This window comes from Sciurus carolinensis, chromosome 13 (genome assembly GCF_902686445.1).
Source record: "Sciurus carolinensis chromosome 13, mSciCar1.2, whole genome shotgun sequence".
Taxonomy (NCBI): domain Eukaryota; kingdom Metazoa; phylum Chordata; class Mammalia; order Rodentia; family Sciuridae; genus Sciurus; species Sciurus carolinensis.
Genome location: NC_062225.1, coordinates 10,693,828 through 10,707,394, shown reverse-complemented (window position 1 = coordinate 10,707,394; position 13,567 = coordinate 10,693,828).

Here is a 13,567-nt window from a genome sequence, read left to right as displayed (position 1 = left end):
GAACTTCTTCAGAACGCAAGCCCCCATGCTGATGTTCTGATTATGGGGCTGGATGCACGCACTCAGAGACAGCAGTAGGAGATTTGTGTCTTTCAAAGCTACTGTTGGAGCTTAGAAAAGGATACCCCAATTGAAGTCCTCAGGAGCAAGGTCTTTTTCTGACCTTCTCCTCCTCCTTCACCCCTGCTCCCTCAGACCAAATCACAGAAACTAGAAATTCTCTTCCCCAACGCAGATCATAGAAACCAGAATTCCCTTTTCCCAAAGCTAGCTGAGATGCCTAAAAATATTACTCTAACCTTCCACCAACTTTCTTAGAGCTGCCATGAAGAAATTCTCTAACCCACCTTATCTGAAAGTAGGTCATAAGACCTCCATCTAAAAGGGATCCACCCACACTTGGGAGGAAGGAATGCTGCCTAGAGAAGCCAAGAAGAATCTGAACAGACAGGCCTTGCTGGGTTCCCTTCATCTATTAGAGTTAGCTCACCTTAGCTTTTGGCCAATCACATTTCTACATGGCTGCCCATGCTTGGTCCAACCTAAGCATAAAAATGACTAACTCACCCTGAATCTGTGGGTCATCCATCTGAAGTATCCTGTGTCCCATAAAACCATGACCAAGCAAATGTGCTGTGCCTTTCTCTTGTTAGCCTGTCTTCTGTTGTATGACCCTTATGATGAGCAGGAAAGGAATACCTCCTTTCCCACCCCTGTACTGTGGAGAGGAAAAACTCTCAGGAAAAAATTTAAATGCATTCTGGAATTAGAAACCTGTGCTCAGGAAGGTAAAAATGAGCACATATGTCTAAAAGAATGACAAACAGATATCTCTCCGGCATTCCCGGTTTATATATTCTGCTTAGTTTCAATCACGCCATGGAAAAAGAAAACATTCCACAGGCAGTTGGATTGGAATGTTGTTTCCTGAAAATATTCAGATTTTACTCAAGGAAGTAAATGCTTTTACAAAGACCAAAGGAACACAAATAATTGTATCATCAAAAATTGAAAATTGTGTGTGGGGGGGTGTAGGCTTTTAAAAGAAACTTCTTGATGTTCATGTTCTCTCCCTCAAAAGATGTTAGTTCTTTTGCCTTCCCTCATTCTAAAGCAAGTTAGTCATCTTTCAATAAGCCATGCCAAGGGATGATTCTAAATATATTGGGTAATCCAAAACAGTATTTGTATTCAGCATTTGGAATGCACTTGATCAGAGCAGTGGTTTTAAAGCCAGTCAAATTTTTGCTCCCTCCCTAAGGACCATGATGTGGTAGATCCTTCCAGAAGCCTGCTCTGTGTCAGGGAGGTGCTGAGAATGCTGATGTTGCAAATACATCATGTGTTTGCCGTTCATCAAGGCTTTTGTCCAGTGATTCTCAAAGCTGCATGAGCATCAGGAGCCCATGCAAAGCTTGTGAAAAATACAGGGTGCTGTACGCCACCCAAGTTCTGATTGGGTGGCTGGGATGGGATCAGGGATTCCACAAACCCACAATTTCCCAGGGGTTTTGCTGTTGCTACAATCTGGAACACACTTTGAGAACCACTGCTGTGGCCCTGTTGTATGGAACCCAGACACCTGAACTTTATCCGGGTTTAGGGACTAGAACCTTCCCGATTGCTTTCAAAGTATCATCAGCTTCAAGCTGGTGATCAAATTTCCCGACGCCCATCAATGGATCTGCAGGCGAATCTCTAGAGGGGAGATATGAAAACCACCAAAATGCTGATCCCACTTGGCTAAAACATTGGCAGAATTTCAAACTCAAGAAAGGAAAGGAAAAGGAAGTTTTCTGAGACTCATTGACTCTACACATAAGGGGATCAGACCTCATTCTCCTTTCCTCAATGAACAGGCGATACCTCCTATGTCACCAGCTGGAGAAAGAGCAAGAAGGGCCGGCATGTAGATGACACCGGCAGCCTGTGGTTTATCTGTATAGAAAATGAGGATTGGAAGTCGAAGGCTGGGAAACACAGGGGGTGTTAAAAAAGAAGAGGTGTCGTGGAGGGAGGGAGGGAGGGAGGGAGGGAGGAAAGAAAAAAGGTTAAAGTAATTGAGAGAAGCAGTCCTCTTGGTAACTGTCATTTCAGAATAGTTTACCAAGTGACCTGTGGGGCAGGAGGCTGACTATAGCAAATCTAAATGTGATTCCATTTCCCACAATTCCACGGGTGGCTCAGGCAGAACAAAGATGGGTTGTTTCCTTGGAGGCTCCAGGTAAGCCCTGGGTAACTGAGCCTAAGGGAGTGGGGACAACAGATTGCTTTAAGAGAAAAAGACTTTATTAAAATTCCAAGAAAAAAAATAATAAGCTGAGATGATTTAGAAAGCATTATGCATTTATTGAACAAACACTGCTAAAAACATTTCAGCCAACTGTATGTTTAAAAAGTAATAAATAGCTATTGTGCTTACTTCATAAACTTGTCAGACTGTCTTCATTTTATTTTCCTGAACAAACTGAATTTCTGTACTGCTCATCCCCAGCCAGTTAATAAATACATCACCCTAAAAAGTGCTGTGGTATTAAATTTACAGCAGATAAAATATGGATGAAGTTGCTGGGCCGCAGGTACGTCAAGTGTGATTTAATATCTCACACTCCTCTTATGAGGAGTAAAAGATTACTCGACTGCCTTCACCGCCAGAGAGCCACCTTTGCCCCTGCGTAACAGCCACTCAGCAAATAGCACCAAATGAAGACGGAGAATAACATATAGATTTGCCATAAGAAAAAATTGATCTAAATCCATATATCAAATCTGCTGATCAGAGCTCTGGAGAAATGCCTCATAATCATTCCCATGCAAGAGCAGAAACTGATCAGAAAGGAAATCTGCCTGAAAAAATGTGGGATTTTTGTTTTCAATATTTTACTTCATGACTCTAATTATTGCTTGCCTTTTTTTTTGTTTTTTTTTTTTTGTTGTTTTTTTCTAGTACTGGGGATTAAACCCAGGACATTGCACACGATAGGCAAGTGCATACCACTGAGCTATCCCAGTTCCTATTACTTGCTTTTTGTATCATTGGAATAAAATTCCTTAGAAGAAAATACTTTTTGACTTAATGCCTTAGTGATATTTCTTCTTCGGGTAGAAACTATAGGTTCTGGGAGCATTTCAGAGATCTGGAGAATCTTATAAATAAAGGTTTTGTTCCCCAGGGAAATTTCTCAACCATCTGACTTAATTTATATCTTTTTAAAAAGTTCTGTCTAAAATGATAAAAAAAAAAAAAGATCTCCAAGGAAAACATTTGTTAGCACAGAAAATAAATTCTTATGATTAACATTTTGCCACTCAAAAAGGCTGGTGACTAAGAGGGTTCTCTGCACTTCAAAGGTGGGAGAGGGATGAGTTTTGAAACAAGAATAAAAAAAGAAGCAAATTGCTGCTAAGCTATTTTTATTTCAAATATATAAAAGTAGAGTTGGTAAGTGCCATGTATAAATCTTCAAAGTGCGGATTGCCAAGGGTCTTCCTCTAAAGACTGCTGTGAAAAAATCAACTTCAGCAATTAAAGCAGCTTTTCCTTTCGCCATGCAAGGGAGGGAAGTGGCCGGGTGTCCCAGGGGCTCCTGGTACCCTCTGTGTTCCTGGGGAAGCAACGCACCTTTGCTGATTTTTGTTTTTTAACTCTCTTCAGCTCTGGGCCTTAGCAAATAAAAGCTGTGGCCACCACCCCCAAAATGTGTTGAGGATTTTTTGTTTGTTTATTTGCTTGTTTTTTTTTTTTTTTTACTGTGCTCCATTGGTAATTGGTTTTTCTGGGCCAGAGGGGGTTGGGGACAAAGCTGCATATTTCAGATTTCTTCAGTGGTGAAGAGTGAGGCATTGGCACTAGGTTTACACAAAAGTCGTGACTCTTAAAATATATAATATGAGGGGAAATGGTCCAAAACAGGTAGAGAGGGGATTGTGTGGGGTGGGTTGGGGCTGTGTGTGTGTTCACAACTGGGAACTTGTGATAGGCAATGTCCCTAAAAGAACTGAGAGGGGCAGGCCTTCCCTGAATGGCCTGACTGTGGCTCAAACAGCTCAGTGCTGTTCTGACACACATTTCCCTCACCTGACTGTACAGGGGACTGACTGAGGCAGAATGACATTCCAAGAGTGACAGATGTGCCTGAATCAGCTGTCCTGTGGTTGGTGACCCAATGCTCCAGGAAGAACTGGGACCCTCCTTTCCCTCTGTGGCCAGCACGTGAGGTGGATCATCTGGGAGTGGGGGTGGGAAAACGAGAGAGGCTCTCTTTAAGCTTGGAATTATTTTCTTTTCAAAAAAAATATGGATGCCTACTGTGGACTCAAGAAGAACTAGAGAGCCAACAGGCAAGCATTTCATGGTTATGTGAGGATGAGAGAATTTTGAAAGGGATACAACTTCAACCCCGACAAAAGAAAGCCTCCACGTGCCAGTCTTTCCCAAGTCAACCAGACTGGGAAACAAAATAGCACGTAGTTCACAGTTGATGGGAAAGGCTCATTTCCCTTTATCCACTATTGCATTGTTATTGGGTTTCTTCCAAGTCCAGCATGGGTGAGGGAAAGAATTTCTGTCGGAGGGAAGGGCCGGCTGTAAATTAATCGCTAAGAAACTTTTTAGAAGTAACTTAGTAGAAGAACCACAGGAGACAATTATTCTTGGAAGCAGGGGCATGACTGATTGAACCGTACCAATCTGACTCTAATGGCAGGAAGAGCCCACCTGTCCTTTATTTACAGTCATCCAGGTAAAAGGGGGAACAGGCCCAGCTTCATCTGTGAGAAACAGGATGGGGTGGAGTTAAGGAAGCCATTTGCTCTAATGGTTCAGGTGATACATCCAGGACACACAAATTCCAGCAGTGAGCCACTCTTTGCGGATACCACATGCCCCATGTCATCTGGAACAATGTGTCAATGATTGCCAGTTCCTAAAAGCCAGATTTCCGTGTCTGATTTTGCTAGTCATAGATGGCTCCCCACACCTTGTAATTATTTAATTTCCATCCTGCACCCAGATTGTAGATCATCTTGTCAACCAGTTCTCATATGGAATGTCTCCCTTTAAAAAATCCCGGGAAGCCATGATCCGAAAAGGATTCCTGCACACCTTAGCCCACCTGAGGAAGTCATGAAGGGAGTTTCTTCAAATGACAGCTTTTTCTTTTTCTTAATGTATGTTGAAAAAATTCAACCTATAAGTAGTAGCAACTTGGATTCTGCACTGTATTTATGCAAAACTGACTTTTGGGGAAATCGACTTGACTCACTGGAAATTATCCCACAGTAATTCATTAGCATTTCAAAACCACTAGTAAGTGGCCATTTCTTTTTCTTTTTTTTTTAAAGCTAACAATATCATTAATTATCCCTTTTATGAACCCTGGTAATGGCTGTTTATTTGTCATAAATTAATATGACACTGTCAAGGACGGAGCACCTCTGTGGGTTATAGCATTTGGACTTGCTTTCAACAGGCCGCCAAAAGGAATCCCTGCCATTTCCTCCTGAGATCGCATTTGTAACAAAACCTTGCTACTCCTGGTGCTTCGGAGTCACTGACATCAAATTTGCTTTCTGCCTCCTGGTCCTCCTGGAAGGTCCTTCCCTAGAATGTGCCCTATTGACCTCCACAGGGAACTAAGAAAAGGTGTTGTTTCTAATCCAAGCACTTCCTGCTACTTCAGCCAGTGACAAGTTAAGTGGCAAATAACAGTTCATCGTTCATTTTGCTTTAGTTTGTTGTTTTGTTTGGTTTGGGGTTTATATTTATTTATTTTTTGGTTTTGGTCTAGATGCAGCCCTGAGGATGGAACCCAGGACCTTGCACATGCTAATGTCATACCACTGAGCTAGGTACCCGGGCCTGCTTTTGGTTTTAACTTAAATTAAAATTCAGGTCATATCCTTGAATATTTTTTTTAGCTGATTTAATTTTTCCTAGAGTAGTTTTGGGTTCTTCCCGGTGTATTTTTAATATCATCTCTAAATTTGTTTTCTTTCTTCAATGAACGTCACTGAATATATTTGGAAATTATAAACCATGCCTTTTGAGCTACATGGATAAGAAAGAATTAGCAGCCCTGAATCAATGATGAAGGAAGACGGTGTGGATGTCGAAGGGGTTCAGGAAACGCCATCCCCCAATACACCACTTTGGTTCACTGATGACTTTGCGTGAGACCCTGGGGAGAAGAGAACGCAGGCAGAGGCTTCTCTGTCCTCACCTTCTCTGCCTCAATGGCGATCCTCCAAAAGGGACTCAGTTTCATAGGTGTCTTCCCTGGGAATCTTACCCACCAGGAAAGACTGGCTCCTGTGGCAGAAGAGGACTCGGAGATCCACTTCCTGGACATGGCACACTTGGTCACAGGCTGTCACCTGTTCTTCCAAGGTCCCATTCATCTTTTCAAAAGATCACTTCCTCTCTGCTAATTTGGCACCTCCCCCTCCTTCTCCCTTAGAAAGAGGGTATAGAATCTTCCAGATCTCACTGGGTTCGGGGGTAGTCACTTTTCTTTCATGTCATCCCTTGGTGTACAAAACCAACTTGTATATCTTTTCTCTTATTAATCTGCCTGCTGCCAATTTATTTCATAGTCTCAATTAATGAATTCTCAGAGGGCAGCAGGAAACTTTTACCTCCCCTGCAATGCAATAACTAAAAAAAAAAAAAAATTACTTAAAATATTTTTTAAAAGAACATAGCAATAGAGGTCATTAGTATTTATAAGAAACTATATTATTGGGGAAAGGAAATTTTTTTGTTTGTTTGCTTTTTGTTTTTAGTAGCAGAGATTGAACCCAGGGGTGCTTAACCACTGAGCCACATACCCAGCTCATTTGGTATTTTACCTAGAGACAGGGTTAGACTGAGTTGCTTAGGGCCTCACTAAGTTGCTGAGGCTGGCCTTGAACTCGCAAGGGAAAAGGAAATCTTATAAGTGAAATTTCCAGGTTGAGGAGAAATACATTTTCAGAGTAATATATATATTACATATATGTCATACACAGCACATGTGTGACAAACGGACACACGCATATTCTGTCGTCCCTCCCAAATGTTGTTCTAGTTAACATCTTTCACATGCATTTAGCAAAGAATGTCTATTTTTCTCAAATATGGAAAATGCAGGTTATTTTCGTCTTTTACATCTATGACAAATTGTATCTTCCTTTCATTTGCATTTCATTGATATCTGCAGTTTGAAGTTTCTTACATGTATTTTTGTCTAGTGAACTCTTCATGACCTTATTATCACAGTTCCACTTTTATCATCTGACTCCTTTTTAGGTTTCTGTGCATTGTCTCGTTTGGGAAAAAGTATCTTCTATGAAAAAAAAAAATTACCTTCATTATTCAGTTATAACTTTGAATCATACTTCTCCTCCAGTTCTTCTATTCTTTCTGTTTCCTTTCTTAGTCACCCTTTTCATATATAAATTGGCTCCTGTTACCTTACCTCCATGCTTCATATAAATTGTTTTCATATGGTTGTTCTTTATGTCAGTATTCTGAGTTTCTCAAATTCGCCATCCATAGAAGGACACATTTTCTGCAAAATTAATTTTATTTTTTATTCCTCTGTATTCTGTATAGTAGAACACTTTCCTTAATTTTTCCTTAAATATTTTACTGCACTTATATCCATGCTTTCTTATTATTTCATCTTTCATTTCCTGTTGCATAGAGACTATTATTTCAAAATTGCTTTTTCTTCCAGATTCAACCTGTTCTGTGGAGCAGGTCTTCATTTTCCCCTTTAGCTTTCTGTTGTACGCTCTGGTTATACTCTTCTTTAAGATTGCCAAACATCTTTTTTTTTTTTTTAAATCTGATCAATCATCTGCAATTTCTTATTTTCTGATACCACATGTGTAGGATTTTTCAGACCTGAACTGGACACTTTTTTTTAAATTCATTTTTATTGTAAACAAATGGGATACATCTTGTTTCTCTGTTTGTACATGAAGTAGAGGCGTACCATTTGTGTTATCATACATTTGCCTAGGGTAATAGTTTTTGATTCATTCTGTTATTTTTTTTCTCCCCTTCTCCCTCCCTCTTATCCCTCTATAGCGTCTCTCCTTCCTCCATTTTTGCCCCCTTCCCACCCCCTATATGTGTCATCATCTGCTTATCAGTGAGATCATTCGTCCTTTGGTTTTTTGAGATTGGCTTATCTCACTTAGCATGATAGTCTCCAACTGCATCCATTTGCCTGCAAATGCCATAATTTTATTATTCTTTATGACTGAGTAATATTCCATGGTATATATGTACCACAGTTTCTTTATCCATTCATCAATTGAGGGGCATCTAGGTTGATTCCACAGTCTGGCTATTGTGAATTGAGCAGCTATGAACATTGATGTGGCTGTATCTCTGTAGTATGCTGATTTTAAGTCCTTTGGGTATAGGCCGAGGAGTGGGATAGCTGGGTCAAATGGTGGTTCCATTCCAAGTTTTCTAAGGAATCTCCACACTGCTTTCCAGAGCGGCTGCACTAATTTGCAGCCCCACCAGCAATGTATGAGTGTACCTTTGTCCCCACATCCTCTCCAACACCTATTGTTGCTTGTATTCTTGATAATCGCCATTCTAATTGGGGTGAGATGGAATCTTAGTGTAGTTTTGATCTGCATTTCTCTTATTACTAAAGATGGTGAACATTTTTTCATATGTTTGTTGATTGCTTGTAGATCTTCTGTGAAGTGTCTGTTCATTTCCTTAGCCCATTTGTTGATTGGATTATTTGTATTCTTCATGTAGAGTTTTTTGGAACTCGTCACTTTTTTACGCGATTCTCCAGTTCTCTAACACTCACTGGATGTTTACCGATTCAGTTCAATTCCCACATTAATTCCCAGAGTTAGCACAAATCCCACCAGCTAAGGGCTCCATCCCACAAGACCGCTCCCACTTCAGGTGACAGTCCTAAGTCCCAGGGGCCACCAACACTTCTGACTAACTGGCTACAAATTCGGGGGTCCCCACAACCACCTCTTTGTGGACGTTCATCCTCTCCAACTCAGGAAAGCAATCTACTTACCAGAGTGGTTTGCGATAGAGAATGTAACTCAGGAAGAGGCAAAACAAAAACCCTGCCAAGGTCAAGGGATGAAACGAAGGGAGACACCGAGTTTCCACTCCCTCTCTGGGGCCACACCCTCCTGGCCTCAGTGTGGTCACCAGTCCAGAATTTCCCTGAACCTCATCCCTGAGGGGTTTCTGTGGAGTCTTCATGGTGTAATTATGATTGGTTCTATCATTAAACTCAATCTTCAAGCTCCTTCTGCTCCCCAAATGTAGGAGAGAGAAGCTACAAGTCCGAGCCCCCAGTCATGTCTCCATCTTTCTGGTGACCAGTCTCCACCCCGAAGCTATGTAGAGGCTCCATTGTGAGTCAACTGATTAGCATGTGAGCTTACTCATCACTCAGGAGATTTCAGAAGTTTTAGGAACTCTGTGCCAGAAACTGGGGACAAAGACCAAGTGAATATAACATATAGGAACAAAAGACAGTCATCTCTATTAATAAATGCATATGATTTATAGCTACAAACACATGATACATACATGCATAGAATTAATAAGTTTATTTATGTATGTAGGTATTTTTTCATCTTATGCTATGTCATCCTTATTTTTGAAAAGATATTTATTTTTATTCTCTAAATTTCTAATAATCAGCATGGATAGACTCTTCCTGGGTATTTCTTGTGATACATTTTTATTCTCTTAAACTTTCTATTTAAGAGTTTCAAATAAATAAAGAGCTTATTTATATCTCTCCAAAAGAGATCTTTCCATTACCAGTAAAGGTGTTCCCCAGCCAGCACCTGGGAGAAGGTAACCATGGAATATGGCCACCAGGAAGGCTTACCAATGTCAGGGTGAACTAACCGTGCTGAGGCTCAGTCACTAAGAGGTGGCAATCTTCCGTTTGGAAGCCCTGACTTAGAAAACAGAAGTCACAGAATCTGGTAACTGGTTAAATAGGAAATATATAAAGAAAGAAGAAATTAAAATTAGCCTCAGGATTTCTAACTATGGCATCTGGGATGGTGACTGATTCTTTTAACCAAAATAGGAGCAGATAAATAAGTGGGAGAAGATGCATTTTGATTTGTTGGTGTAGCAAAGTCTTATTCTGTACACACGGAGTTTGAAGTCTCAGTGCGAGTTGGAAATGTGGGCTTCGAGCCCAGGAGAGAGGGGGAAACTGGGGAAAGGGGACCTGTGGTGTTTGATGCAGGAGAAGTGGAAGCCGTGGGGCTGGAGAGAACATACAAGGGTACGCGACAGAAGCATGAAGGTGAGATCCTTAGGAAGGAAAGGGATTGAGGAGGCTGAGAAGGACAGGCAGAAAGTAACAAGGAAATCAGAAACGGGCATGAGCACCGATAAGGTCGTTGGCTGAAGGGTCCAGAATTCAGGCAATTATTGTGTCCCAGGTACGGTGTTACACATTTTGAATTATCATATAAACCTCTCAAACTAAGAAGTAGGTGTCCATTATCCTTATTTTGGAAATGCATAAATGGAGATTCAGAGAAGCTAAGGGGCATTCCTATAGTCACAGAGCAAACTAGCAAAGAAGCCATGCCCCAAACATTTCTAACTTTCATTTGCAGCCATGTATCTTTGCATTTGAGAGGGAAAGACTGTATGAAGTTTCTCACAAACAGAAGCCCATCCCAGGTTGTGAGCTGCTCAGAGGACTTCTCAGGAGCCACAATGGAGAGGGGCGGCAGGGAGTAGAGGGTGGAAATGGGAAAATGAGACCGAGAAGGGGAGTCAGCCAATACATTGTCCAACAACAAGCTTCCTATCACTGTGGGCCAATGAAACAATTCACTAGGAAAATTCCAGAAAATAAATGGCCTGAGAGTCATTCCAACACAGGAGTGAAGAAGCTGGGGTATTTGTACACTCGTTCCAATCACTTGCTGACAGAGGGCTGTTTCAGTGGATTTTAGTTCCCTGGGCCTCCGCGGACAGAGGCCTGGAGAAAGCAGACGGACAGAAATCCAGACAGAGCAAGTCAGCGGTGAACACAGCAGGTTCACAACGCATGGTGGGGACACGAGTGGGTATGAGTGGCCCCTGAATTCATCTGATATGCAGATACCGCAGCAGCCATCAGATCTTTTGGTTGTAGTAACAAAGCAGCCAGAGTTTCTCAAACTTGACTGGACCTGAGGGGTGGGGTTGAAAATGCTCATTGGACTTCTGCTTCGAAGAAGATGACATAGAGATATTTTCCCTATTTTTCGGCAATGTACAATTAAAATCCTCTGGATATTATACATAAAACAAACAGGAAGACCCTAAAAAGTGAAGAGGAACTGCAGAAGGGTAAGGGAAAGTAAGACCAGAGGAAAGACATGATGATTAATTCCCTGGATTTTCTTTCTCTCATTTATGCCATGTTTTGAGATGAAGAAATGCAAAATGAAAAGCCAATGGGTTCAAACCTGAGTCCCCAACAGGAACTTATTCTCTATAACCAAACAAAGGTGAAGCTTCTCAAGATAGAAAGCATTTAGACAATAACTACTCTACCTCAGTGAAACACCACAGAAGAAACTGAATCCCCAACTCCTCCCACACCCACTAAAGCTGAATGGGAAGCCTCAGTTGATTTCCATCCTCCTCAGCTTGTAAGGATTGTCCTAAACACCCTGCCAGGGTGGTGTCTGAAGAAATTAGTAAGGAGCAGGGACTTCAAACTCTGCAGTCTCAGTGGTAACCTTCCAGGGAGTCTGAACTTTAACCTCTACTGGTAATAATGAGGTGTCTCTCCTTTGCTCATAGCATGACACTGGAGAAAGTCTAATGAAGGGCCACGGTGTGCATAACACCCAGTGGTAAGTAGGTCACCCTACAGCAATGTCACTGCAGAAACCATAGTGGAAGTCAGAATTTTCACCCTTGCCCAGTAATAAGAAGGAGACTCCCCACTTGGGTAATCAATGAAGACCAGGTAGGGAACCTGAATTTCTACTTCCACCTGGAAGTAAAAATACTTCCCACACACCCCAACTTTCCCTGGTTGGAGCACTGTCCAGTGACATTACCTAAAGCAGAAGATTTAAATAAGACCCCAAGTCTCATAGCCTGACATGAACCAAGAAATGAATTTTTTAAAAAGAGGTCAATAGATGCCAATGCTAAGATGACAGAGATGCTTGATTTACAAGACAATTATTTCAGAGAAGTCATGTAAAAATGATTTGAAGAGCAATTATAAATACACTGTACACCAGCTAAAAAGTACAGCCATCTCGGCAAGGAAAGAGAAGACATAATGAGTCAAGTGGAAATTTTAGAACTGGAAAAAACCGTAGCAGAAATAAAAACACAGTAAAAGGCTCAACAGCAGAAGGGATAGGACTCAGGAAAGGATTGGTGAGTTAAAGACACAACAAGAGGCATCATCCAATCTGAAATGCAGAAAGAAAATAGACTGAAAAAGGAATAGAATTTCAGGACCTTGTGGGAGTATTAAAAGATATAGTATTTCTGTCATCAAAGTTATACAAAGAAAGAAGATGCCGCCAAAAAGACCTTGAAATTGTGCTACGAAAATTTCCAAATCTGACAAGATCTGTACACCTACAGATTCAAGAAGCTAAATGAACTCCAAGCAGGATAAACCCAAAATAGTCCATGTGAAGGCAAACCATAATTAAATTCTTGAAAATGAAAGGCAAAGAAAAATCAAAATCGGAAAGGGGTGAATGACACCTCAACGACAGGAGAAACACCACTAAAATGACAGATTTTTCTGTGGAGATAATGGAAATTAGAAGGACATGGTGCAATGTTTTTCAAACACTAAAAGGAAAGAACTATTAATCCAGAATTCTATGCTCAGAAAAAATATCCCTCAGAATGAAGAAAAAAATCAAAATAGTTTCTGTTTTGTTTTGCTTTTGTTTTTGTTTTTTAAGATGAGGTCTTGCCATGTTATCCAGACTATTCTCCAGCTCAGCTCAAACTACTAGCACACAGCACCACACCCAACCTCAAACATATTGAAAAAAGGAAAACTAACAGGAGTTATTAGAAGCCTAACTCCCAATAGAGAATGGCAGAAAAAAAAAAATCACTAAACATAAACAAAAAGATAAAATAAGGGACCTTAGATTATCAGTAAAAACATGGTAAGGCCAAACAGGGAAAAATCAAACAGACTTCCTTTCCTTTTGTGTGTTTTCTAAATTATTTTTGGAAGTAGAAAAAAAAATCACGATACTGTCTGGGTTCTAAATGTCTATAGAGGGAATACTTAAATATATTATATTTAAAAAGGAGAAAGTAAAGGAATGTAGAGAGAAACATGATTTCTGAATTTTACATGATCTAGTACAATCTAGTAATCTGTGATAAGGTATGTATGTATAATTTAATACCTAAAGCAATAGCTAAATAAGTTATAGGAAAAGATACACTCAAAAATGTTATACTTATGTTGAAATGTAAATCTAAAAAAAAAAAAAATTCAAGTGGCCCATGAAAAGGCAGAAAAAAGTAAATGGAGAAATAAATAAAACAGAAAAAAAA